The sequence below is a fragment of the Callorhinus ursinus genome, unplaced genomic scaffold, assembly GCF_003265705.2.
Source record: "Callorhinus ursinus isolate GAN/ISIS: 27379988/994484 unplaced genomic scaffold, GSC_fseal_2.0 scaffold1, whole genome shotgun sequence".
Taxonomy (NCBI): Eukaryota; Metazoa; Chordata; class Mammalia; order Carnivora; family Otariidae; genus Callorhinus; species Callorhinus ursinus.
The window spans coordinates 114,997,688-115,010,521 of record NW_027397063.1 but is presented as its reverse complement, the minus strand read 5'-3'; the positions used below and the strand labels follow the sequence as shown (position 1 = coordinate 115,010,521).

Here is a 12,834-nt window from a genome sequence, read left to right as displayed (position 1 = left end):
CCAGTGTGGAGCCCAATGTGGGGCTTGATCGCACAACCCTGAGATCATGACCTGAGCCAAAACCAAGAGTCAGATACCTAACCCGCTGAGCCACCCAGGTGCCCCATTGAATGTTTACATTTTAAAGAGATGGCTCTCAGTTCTGAGAAGACACCTTTAGGTGGTAGAAGATTTATTTTTCAAAGGGGCAGTGGAAATATTTATAATTTCAAGCTTTCTAAAGTAACTGCTCTAAGGGGGTTATAGGTACCTCTCTTCCTATCACCAAGTTTGGGCTGGAGCAAACAGTAAATTCTTGCAATATCGAGCTTCCTCATGCAGGGACTTATGGGGCTGGAGTTGTCATCCAAGGCATGTGGCCTTAACCCATTAGAAACGATGCTAGTGTTTGTTCAAGTCTCTTAGTGTGGGAGTGTGGACAAAGTCTTTGTTAAGAGCCTGCAGTTTTTACAGGCCAAGATTGAGGCCTAGCCAAGAAGAGGGCTTAGAGGAGCCTGACTATTCGAGAAGAGAGTCTTTGTCATAGATTACCGTCACCAGCTCTTTTCTCATGGCAGTTTTCCCCATATTTACCTATCCTCAGCAATCCTCTTCCTGGTTCCTTTTACCAGAAAGGTTGGGTTTTCTTATTATGAGTTTTAGTCTTTCATGTTGTTACTCAGTTCTGGGTATGGCTGTGCTCAACTTCAGGGTGAATTGGTGAGATAGTGGGTATTTCCCCCTACCAGCTGGTTACTTTTAATCTTCCTTTATCCAGAGAGATAGGTTTTCTCTTGGGGTCTTATTGTATGTGCTATCTCCACCAGTTGTGGCAGTGGTGCAGATCCATAACTGAGGCGAGCCTGAGGACAGCACTGGGAGAGGGGGAAAAAGAAGAAATAAAACCTCAGGGATTTAACCCACAGTCTTCTGACTTTCAAGAGCCTTTTCCCCCTGTCTTTTGGCCTAATGAGCTTCTCTTGAGCTTTTTCGTGACTGTACCTGCTATTAAATTTCCTGTTATGCCTACCTTTGGGTCAAAGCCAGAAAATAAAGCAGAAGGGGGGAACCAAAAGGAAATTTATTGTTGATGTATTGGTCTTTTTTCAGATTGATTTCCCTTCCCAATTTTCCTGTTATTATTTACTTTTCAGAGTCCTCAGGAGCTGATTCTTTGTATTTTTTCTGGAGATTTTAGTTGTAATCAGTTGGGCAGAGAGGCTGCAGTGGGCTTATACCCATTTCCTCTGGAATTAAAAATACTTGGGCCAATGAATTTTAATATAACTGTGTGGGAAAGTTCACTTGGTAAAGTTTTAGAGTCCACATTACAAACTAGTATTTAAGAAACTACCACTTGTCAAGTTTTAGTGTAGAATATCCACAATTATCTGAAAAGACTCTTAAAACTATTCTTTTTCCAACTACACATTTGGGTGACACCAAGTTTTCTTTTCAACCAGAATAGTATGTTGTAGTACATTAAATGCAGAAAAAAACAGATAAGAGACTATTAAATCAGACATTAAAAAGATTTGCAAAAATGTAAAATAGGAGCACTCTTTTCACTAATGTTTGGGAAAATATAATTTTCATAAAAATGTTCTGTATTGATTTAAATATGATTATATTTAATTGAATTAAAAAAATCCAAACATTTTTTCACTTTTAATTCCCAGTGTGGTAAATATTGATCGATATAACCAACATAAACAAAACCTTTTTGGGTCTTCAATTTGTAAGTATGTAAAGGGATTTTGAGACTAAATAGTTTGAGAATTTCTGATTTAGTAGGCAGTGGTTTCCATGCATTTATAACCTGTACCCTTATTTTCTGGTCTTTAAGAGGCAGCATGGTACTACACATTGTTAGAGCTTGGAGTTGAGGCCACTGGCTGGCCAGTGAACTCACAAGTGTAGGTATTGTGCTACATGAGAGGCACATCTTTCACTAACACCACAAGGGTCTCTGGCCCAGTGAGTGGAGTTTGATAGTAATTCTTTCTATAAGTATTTAAAAAAAAAAAGGCAGCATGGTAATCAAAAGTACATCGACTTGTACAGTTATCATGATGAGCACTGAATAATTAATAGAACTGTTGAATCACTGTATTGTACACCTGAAACTAATGTAGCACTGTGTTATCTGTGCTGGAATTAAAATAAAAAAAAAAAAGCATATGAATTTTGGGGGGGTGAAAAGAACATGCATTTGTCTCCCAGTTTCCACCACTTATTTTCTAAGGTTTAAAAGTCATTTAACTGCTTTATATCATATTTTGTAAAGTGAGGATAATACTTCAAAGGATTATTGTGAGGGAAATGCTAGGTTAATACCTGAATTGTGTACATTCAGTAAACATTCGTTGGTGTAGAGTTACATATTTTTAACAACTCCCAGCCTTTGTGAAAGGGTATAAAGACCTCTGATTGTAAGCCAGTAGGTATTCTGCAATTTAATCTGCTGATCCCTTTCCAATAATAGTGATAATTTATGCAGATCTCTAGAATAGTAAAATCTGTATTATCCTTAGTGACACTGAAATAATTGAGTTCTTTACTTTCAGTTTGGTCCTATTCTTGTAATATCCAGATCAGGAAAGGCCAGGAATATGATCAGCAAGTGTGTATAGGTCTAGTTTGGGAATGAGATTGGAGGTGAATTTGAAAAACAAACTGAGATCAGGAAATAAGCCCAGGCAGAAAAGGCAAGCAGGATGTGAGTACTGTAAAGGGACTGATGTCGATTCCAAGGTCCATGATATTTGTATTATCAGAGCAGGGCAGGCAATCAGTGGAGATCAAAATAGGCAGTTCACATTCTATCAAAGAAAGCTGATACTTGATATCAGGCAGGAATTGGGCACTGGTTGGTAAGGCTCCTGGGTTCAGGGGCCAGGTACAAGGACACAGACAAAAGGCCAGGAATCCAGTTCCTGAAAGCAAGAGTAGGGGCCAGGAGCATCCAAGTATAAATTTCATGAGTGTAGTTGAAAACATGGAGCTGAAACTTCTGTAGGAGAATATAGAATGTTAAGTGACCACCTTTACAACCAGGCCTCTTGGCTGGATCAAAGAATAGTGGAGTTATACCATATTCAATTTATATAATTCGAACTAAGCTTGACTAAAAGAGATCAGTAGGGAAATGGCTGTTAAAATAATTTGGCCTCAGTTGCTGTCTCTCTTGTAGTGTAAGCACGTCATATCCCTATTTCTTCATTTAAAGATAGTTTTCCCTATTATCTGGACTCTGAATTCAAGTTAGCTCTTTTATCTGCTACTTAACTGAAGAAATAGTCATCAAAGGAAAGTTAATTTATTAGTGTTTTTTGTTTTGTTTTTGTTTCTTGTGGGGTTTTTTTTTTTTTTTGCTTTGTGTTCTAATTGATAGGTTTTAGTTGTGATTCTATGATAAAACAGATTTACTTTATACCCTTATTTCTCTCTCATTTCTTTTTCCCTCCGTTCCCTCTCATTTCTTTTTCCTCATACTTTCTCCATGTTTCCTCACACCTACTTTTGTGTTTTGGCTTCCAGTTCCTATTATAGTTTTCAGTTGGTTTTCTCTCTTTATAGTACTTTTTTTTTTTTTTAAAGTAGAGTAATATTTTTGTAAAATATTCAAACCACACAAATCTGTGGAGTATGGACTAAGTTTTACCAGTCTTACCACTCACTGAGGCTACCACTTTTACAATTTGATGTATATCCTCGCAGAACTTTTTAATGCATACACAAATATATGTAATGGGAGTTTTTTTTTTAAAATATAATTATAATCCTGTTGCTTTAGAATTTGCATTTTTGCTTAGTATTTATTGGTCATTTTACCATGCCAGTACTTAACAATTTAGACACTCTTGGTGTACATTTTATTCCTTATTTTTCACAGTTAATTAGCATTGCCCCAGCGAACATTCTTACACACATGACTTTAGATACTTGCATTATTTTTTCCTGTAGTATGTAGATTGCTGATTCAAAGAAATGTGCATGTAAGATTTTGACAATTATTGTCAAGTTCTTCAAAAATTTTGTACGTAAAATATAATAACCAAGGTAAAAAGACATATGACTGAAAAAATTTATATCAAAGACAAAGGGCAAGTATTCCTACTATATAAAGAGCTTCTAAAAATTGGAAAAGAAAAGCCATACTTTGGGAAAATGGGCAAAAGATGTAAACAGGTAGTCTACACAGAAAAACAAAAGTAAGTGTCCCTTAAATTTGGGAAAAGGTGCTTAATTTCACTGTAATGGAGAAATACAATTAAAAACTGCTTAGAAATATCATTTCTTCCTTATCTGGCAGAAATCCAAAATCTATAGTTTGTTGGTAATGCTGTGAGAAAATAATCACTCCTATATATTGTGGAAAATATAAAAGGATAAAGAACCTATGGATAGGGTATTTGGCACTATCTCACAAAATTATGTAAACCTTAAGCTTTAATTCAGCATTCTTAACTTCTGTGACTCTAACCCAAAGGTACACTAACAGAAAAACAAAATGACATGTATATTAGACTATTCATTGCAGCACTGTTTTTTATCAGAAGGCTGGAAACAACTCATTGTCCATCAGTAAGGTCTAGTTGAGGGAACTGAGATACTTCCATAATGATAAAGTACTGTGCAGTAGTAGAAAAGAAATCATACTGCTGTGGAATGATGTTCAGGATATATTGTTAAGCCTAAAGCAAGGTTCAGACAGTACATAGTGTGCCCCTCCCTTTGTGTGTGTACATGTTTTGTTGTGAGGGGGTGTGAAAATTAGAATTTCCAATTTACATGTGTTTTCTTTTACATATTTGAAAAGCAACAATAGAAAGATAAACCAAAACCAATAAAAAATGGTTATCCTGTAGGGAGAGGGAGAGAAAAGAGAGAGAAGGTGAGTATGGAAGCAGAACTCTCTGAATGTACCTTGTTTGATTGATATACTTTAAGAACCATCTAAATGCTTTATATAATAATGAAATAAAATTAAATTTTAGGGACACCTGACTGGCTCATTCAGAAAAGCATGCAACTCTTGATCTTGGGTTTGTGAAATCAACATTAGGTATAGAGATTACTTAAATAAATTAATAAACTTTAAAAATAATTAAATTTTTAAAAGGAAAAACAAAGTGAGCTCCAAAAAGTGGAAACAAATGAATCTAGCTGTTTATCTAGTTAGTTGGTGTTCTAAACACAGAGACATATATTCTGCCTTTCTTGTAGGGTCTGTGTTATTAGTGTAATCAAAAATGTTCTTAGTAAAACATTCGCAATTTCTAAAAGCAGGTATAGGTAGCAAATCATTTTGGAAATGGTAGATCTGGGCAGTGATCATCAGTGGCTGATAAAACCATTAGGTGAAGGTTTGATGGGGAACTTGGTGGGTGAATCAGTTTGATACTGCTGTATCCACCATTCATTTTAAATATCAGCCAGACATAGGGTGCTTCCTGTATTACGGTAGTAAGTAGTTCTCAAGAATATCTATGAAGTATTCTTTTTTTTTTTTTTTTAAGATTTTATTTATTTGACAGAGAGTGAGTTTGAGAGGGAGAAATAGGCTCCCTATAGAGCAGGGAGCAGGGTACTGGGCTCTATCCCAGGACCCTGGGATCATGACTTGAACTAAAGCCAGATGCTCAACTGACTGAGCCACCCAGGCACCCCATCTATGAAGTTTCTTGCACCAACAGCAACAGAAGAATCTGGGGTGGGGGTGGGGCAGTAAAGCCTCTAGATAAAATTACCAATTTACAGGAAATAGGGGAGATAAAGGAATACCATGAGGATGCACCTAAATCAAATGCACAGTGTGGGAAGTGCTACAGGACAAATGAAGCTGGATTCTTCAACATGGCATAAAAATAGGAAAGAGAACTGTGTTATATAGATTAAGGAGATATAAAACATTAATATACAGACTTAGTTTAGATCTTAGTTCAGACCAACTATAAAAGACTTTTTATTTAAATACACTCAGATGAAATGAAAGAATTGTTGCAGGTGCTCTTAATAAAGAAGTACTTATATTTTTAACAGTACAAGTTTTTTAAAAATATGTTAACTGAATTTCAGTATAGTTTATTTTATTTGCAATGTCATGTATTTAAGTGCATTTTAAACCTCATTCTGAGTAGGATTTATAGGTTTTACCAGACTTAACCTTTTTGCTACGGGGAGGGGGCCCATGGCAAAAAAGGTAAAAGACCCTTTGATTTGTCAATTTTTGTGGTGTATGTGTTATCTGTATTTATAGGTGAAATCATAGGATTCCAGTGAATTGCAAAGTCAGATTATTGATAATTGAAGTTGGGTGATAGATATGGGGTTCATTATACTATTCCTTACTTTATATGTGTTGAAAATTTACATAATTAAAAAAGTTAAGCTTTATATCAATTTTTAGTTTAATAATGCCAATAATGTATATAGTGGAAAGCTTATTGTGTACATTTTTACAATATAAGCTTTGGGTTTTTTTCTTTTACTCTGACAAAGAATAAAACCTTGATTTTTATTTTCATTTCTTTAATTATATAAGAACATTCAGGATCTTTGTCCTTTCTCTTACATAATTGCTCTTTGTTCTTTGCCAATTTTTAAACTTAGTCTCATTGTTTGTTGATCTTGGTGATAAGTATGATAAAGGCTCCCCCAAAGATGTACACATCCTATTGTCCAGAACCTGTGAATATGTTACCTTACATAGTTAAAGAGACTTTGCATATGTTAAGGATTTTGAAATGGGGAGATTATTTTTTGTTATCGTTGTGGACCCACTGTAAATTATAAAGGTCCTTATGAGGGGGAGGCAGAAGAGTTAAAGTGAGCAAAATAGATGTGAGGATCACACTAAAGATCAGGGTGATGTAATCATGAGACAGGGAATGTAGGCAGCTTCTAGAACCTGGAAATGGCAAGGATTAGATTTTCCCCTATAGTCAACAGAAGAACACAACACTGCTGACACTTTGATTTTAGCCCATAAAACCCATTTCATACCTCTCTAACCTCCAGAGCTGTAAGATAATTTGTGTTGTTTTAAGTCACTAAGTTTGTGATAATTTGTTACAGCAGCAGTAGGTACTAATGTCCTTTGCTGTATAAAAGTTAAACATTTTTCATTTTATAGTTTCTAACATTGAAATGATATTAAAAGACTTCCTTACTTCAGGAATGTGAACATATTATTTCTATATTTTATTTTTTGTTTTGCTTTATCTTTAATCAGTGTATTTTATTTTAAACTTTTAATTGTGAGATAATTATAGATCTACATGCAGTCATAAGAAATCTTACAACTTAACTAAAAGATCCAGTGTCTCCCTTACTTAGTTTCTCCCAGTGGTGACATCTGGCAAAAGTATAGTACACTATAACAACTAGGATATTAATATTTATACAGTCAAGAGACAGAACATTTTCATCACCACAAGAATCCCTGATGTTGCCCTTTTATAACCACCCCCACTTCCCTCCAACTCCAACTCCCTCCATAACCCCAGGCAATCAAAATAATTTTGTCATTTCAAGAATGTCATATAAATGGAGTTACACAGTGTATAAACTTTGGGATTGGTGTTTTGTTTTTGTTTTTTTATTATTTCGGGGTTTTTTTTTTTTGTCAGCATAATTCCTTGGAGATACATTCAGGTTATTGCATGTATCTATTATTTTTTCCCTTTTTATTGCTGAGTGATATTCCTTGGTATGAAATATACCACAGTATGTTTAACCATTCTCTTGTTGAAGGACTTCTGAGTGGTTTACCATTTTTGGTTATTACAAATAAAGTTGCTATAAACATTTATGTAAAAGTTTTTGTGTGAGTAAAAGTCTTCATTTCTCTGGGATAAATGCCAGGAGTACAGTTGGTTGGTATGGGTAGTTGCATGTTTAATTTTATAAGAAGCTGCCAAACTTTTTTTAGAGCATCTGTGTCATTTAACATACTCTCATCAGCAGTGTGAGTGATCCAGTTTCAGCATATCTTTGTCAGCATTTGGTATTATTACTCTTTTATTTTAGCCATTCTGATAGGTGTGTAGTGACATTTCAACGTGGTTTAATTTGCATTTTCTTAATAGCTGCTGCTGCTGAACATCTTTTTATGTGTTTGTTTGCCATCTCTATTTTGTCTTCTTCAGTGAATGTCTGCATGTCTTGCTCGTTTTCTAATGGAATTTGTTTTTCTACCATTGAGTTTTTCCTTTATGGATCTTGCTCTTGCTGTCAAGTCTAAGAACTCTTTTCCTAGCTCTGTATCCTGAAGATTTTCTCCTATATATTTTTCTTAAATTTTCATATTTTACAATTAAGGTTGTCATTCATGTTGAGTTTGTGTTTGTATAAGATGTGAGATTAGGTCTTGTACTTTTTTTGCAGGGGCGGGGGTTATTGATGTCATTTTACTTTAGCAACATTTGTTGAGAAAGCTTCAGCCCACCCCACTGAATTACTTTTTGTACCTTAATCGGAGAGAGAGCAAGAGAGAGGGTGCACAAGCAGGGAGAGTGGCAGGGAGAGGGAGAAGCCAGCGCCCTGCTGAGCAAGGAGCCTGATGCAGAACTTGATCCCAGGACGCTGGGATCATGACCTAAGCTGAAGGTAGACGCTTATCTGACTGAGCCACCCAGGCGCCCCTTGGGTTCTCTTTTCCATTGGTATACATGTCTGTTTCTTTGCTGATACCATGCAATCTTGACTACTCTAGCTATATAATAAGTTTCCCCCCATTTTATTTTGACTTTAAAACGTTTTAGCTATTTTAGTTATTTTGCCTTTCCATCTAAATTATAGAATAGTAGTGTCTATATATACAAAAAACTTTTGCTGGGACTTTGATAAGAATTATGTAAATCTATGTATCAATTTGGGAAAAAATAGCATCCTTATGAGTCTTCCATTTCAAAAACACTTTTATTTAGATCTTCTTTAATTTCTTTCATCTGCATTGTGTAGTTTTCAACAATCTCCTTCATGTTTTGTTAGGTTTGCAACTCTTTCATTTTTTTTTCCTAAAGATTTTATTCATTTATCTGACAGCACAAACAGAGGGAGAAGCAGGCTCCCCACAGAGCAGGGAGCAAATAAATTCAGCTTTTAGTTTTGGATATTGAATAGCATTATCCTTTCTTTCTTTCTTTTTTTTTATAAGGCTTTATTTGTCAGAGAGAGAGAGAGCACACACGCACAAGCAGGGGGTGCGGCAGGCAGAGGGAGAAGAAGGTGAACAGAGAGCCTGATGCGGGACTTGATCCCAGTATCCTGGGATCATGACCTGAGCCGAAGGCAGATGCTTAACTGACTGAGCCACCCAGGCGCCCCTGCACCTCTTTCATTTTTTTTTCCTTTTTTATTTTAGTAATTATAAATGGTATTGCATTTTTAATTTTGGTGTCCATGTGTTCATTGATAGTATATAGAAATACAATTTATTTTTGCATGTTCATCTTGTGTCTTGTGACCTTGCTGAATTCACTAGTTAGTACTAGGAGGGTTTTGGGGGGGTTGTTTTTTGAGGGTTTTTTTTGTAGCTTTTAGAATCTTCTCTGTAATCAGTCATGTCATCTGCAAATAAGGAGAGTTTTATTTCTTCTTTTCTGATCAGTATGCCATTTATATCCTTTTCTTGCCTTGCTGAATTGGCTAAAACTTGCAGCACTTTGTTGAGTGAGAATAGTGTGAGTGGTTATCTGCCTTGTTCTTGATTGTAGGAGGAAGGCATCTGTCTTTTACCGTTAAGTATGTTGTTAGCTGTAGGTTTTTTGTAGATCCTATTTATCAGGTTGAGGAAGTTCCCTTCTATTTCTGTTTTTCTGAGAACTTTTATCATGGGGGTTAAATTTTGTCAGATGCTTTTTCTGCATTGAGTAATATGCTCATATGATTTTTCTTAGCTTGTTAATGTGGTAAATTATACCGATTAATTTTATATATTTTTGTTTGTTTTTTAAAGATTTTATTTGTTTATTTGACAGAGAGGGAGATAGCGAGAGCAGGAACACAAGCAGGGGGAGTGGGAGAGGGAGAAGCAGGCCTCCCGCCGAGCAGGGAGCCCGATGCGGGGCTCCATCCCAGGACCCTGGGATCATGACCTGAGCCGAAGGCAGACGCTTAACGACTGAGCCACCCAGGCACCCCTAATTTTAAATATTGAACCAGCTTTGCATCCCTGGAAAAAACCCTACTTGGTCATGGAGTATTAATTCTTTTTATATACTGCTGAATTCTGTTTGCTAGTATTTTGTTAAGGATTTTTGCATCTGTTTTAATGAGGGATATTGATTGGTAGTTTCCTCTTTTTATACTGTTGTTTAGTTTTGACATAAGTTAATATCAATTTCAAAGATAAATTGGGCAGTATTTCCCCTCTGCTATTTTCTAGAAGGGATTGTGTAGAATTGGTGTAAATTCTTTAAATAATTGGTAGAATTCTTGAGAAGCCATCTAGACCTGGAGATTTCTTTTTGGGGGTGGAGTTTTCAAGTTATGAATTTAATTTCCTTAATAGTGACAGGGCTATTCAAATTACCTATTTCATATCGTATGTGTTTTGTTACTTTGTGTTTTTGAAGAATTGGTCCATTTCCTCAAGGTGGTTGAATTCGTGTGTGTGGATTGTTTGTAGCATTCCCTTATTATCCTTTTGATTGGAGGAGACAGCTTTGACTAACCCAAATAGAGCTTAGAAACTAGGGTCAGTCCCCACAAGTTGCATGGCTAATACAATAATAGTAAGGTGACAACTGGAAGGATAATTGGGTTATTGATAGGAAACTAGAAAATTCTGGGTATACAACCTTCAGTGTCAGATCAACTCTAATTTTCTGTAGAATGTCATTTGCCGGTTTTATGTGATTACTCTTTTAGATAAATTTTAAAGTCAGTTTGTCAAGTTTCAAAATAAATTCCTTTGGGGCCTAGGATTAAATTTATAGATTAATTATAAGGATGTGTGTGTGCACGTTCCCACAGGGAAGGAATCAGAGTCAGTGTTAAAGTATGCCTGAAAAAAAACCCTCTCTGCTTTCTATTGCCTCAGAAAGTCATCATTCATTTTTTGTGTCATGTGCTAGTAATTATTTAGACTTGGTTATAACTTTTTATTTGCAAGTAATTTCAAACAGAAAAAAGTGCAAGAATACAAATTGATTTTTCTGGTTTCTCTGTTCATTGTTTTTTGAATACCACATCATCCTCTTATTTTAGCATTAGTTAATTTCACTGCTATACATACTTGAGCCATTCTTTCAGAAGAATGTGTGGTAGGTTTTGAGGCCTTGCAATGCCACCAAAAAAGCATCTACCTTATAAACACAAAGTATCTACACTTTAATGCCAGTGGATGTTGAATTCTAGATTAAAATGCATTTCTTTGAGAATATTGAACAACTTGCTTCGTTGTTGAGAAAAGAGAATGCTGGGACACCTGGGTGGCTCAGTCGGTTAAGTGTCTGCCTTCAGCTCAGGTCATGATCCCAGGATCCTGGGATCCGGCTCAAGCTCTCTGTTCAGCTGGGAGCCTTCTTCTCCCTCTGCCTGCCGCTCTCCCTGCTTGTGAGTGTGTGCTCTCTTTCTCTCTGACAAATAAATAAAATCTTGAAAGAAAGAAAGAAAAGAGAATGCAATTCAAGATCCAAAACTATTTGATTTGCTTGCTAAGCCAGGTGTAGCTGTTTATGTAAAATAATCTCTCTGAAGAAAGCAGGAAGCTCATCTCATAAATTCAAGAGTGAGTTAGGCTTGTAATTTTCCTTTCTTTGTTCTGAAAGAGTTTGTATAAATTGGAATTACTTGTTCTTTGAATTTTAATAGAACTTGCGTGTAAACCAAGTGGTCCTGATGTTCATTATGGGAAGATTTCTTAATGACTGATTAAATGTTACTATTTTAATTTTTATTTTTCTATGAATTTGTATATTTTAGTTTCAGATTTAGTGATAAAGTTGTTTTTAATATTGCCAGGTGATTTGAATATCTGCAGCATCTCTAATTATGACCCTCTTTTTATTCCTAGTATTTGGGTGTGTTTTTTCCTTTTCTCATTTATAAGTCTTGCCAGAACTATGTCCATTTTGTTAGTCATGACAAAGAATTACCTTTTTGTTCTGTTGAGGCTTTCTTCTATATCATTGTTTTCTGTTCATGAAATTCTACTTTTATTTGTATTATTTCATTTTTTCTACTTTATATTGTTCTGTTTCTAACTGCTTAAGACATCCAGTTCATTAATTTTATTTCAAGGTTTTCTTACTTTTCTGATGTAACTATTTACAACTAGAGTCTCTTTCTATATATTCCTTTTGCTGCAGCTGACGGGTTTGATTATATAAAGTCTTTTTATTACTTTAGTCCTCTAAGTATTTTCACAATGCTATTATAATTTCTTCTTTGACACATGAAGTTTTAGAAGTTCCCAAACAGGAGGTTTTTAACAAGCTCTTTTTGTAATGATTGTCAGAGAATATGGTTGTAGGATACCAAGTACATGAAAGTTACTGAGACTGTATCACCTCACATTGGTAATTTTTATATATGTTCCATTTGTATTCTTCTGCTTAGAAGTAATATTGGTGTATGCTTATTAGATCAGACTCACTGGTTTTGATGTCAGTTCTTATCTAGCCTTATTAATTTTTTTGTATCCTTGACTTATTACTGAGATAAGGTTAAAAATTGTCCTCTGTGACAATGGATTTGTCACTTTTTTTTTGTGGTTCTGTCAGTCTATTTTGGAACTATGTTAATAGGTACATATAAGTTTGGCTGTTATGTATATTTGATAAAACCTTCAATTGTATAGTGAACTTCATTACTGGTAATGGTTTGCCTTAATGGTTTGCTCTT

At 35.3% G+C, this 12,834-nt stretch overlaps 1 protein-coding gene and 1 non-coding gene across 12 annotated transcripts in view; both read left to right on the top strand.

Moving 5' to 3' along the window:
• The window catches only part of NCK1 (NCK adaptor protein 1), a 75,985-nt gene that overhangs the window by 45,018 nt on the left and 18,133 nt on the right, over positions 1 to 12,834 (top strand). The window lies entirely within an intron of this gene.
• Positions 1,838 to 1,991, top strand: LOC112834593 (small nucleolar RNA SNORA62/SNORA6 family). Its single transcript, XR_003210955.1, has one exon. It is a non-coding gene; the product is annotated as a small nucleolar RNA SNORA62/SNORA6 family (small nucleolar RNA).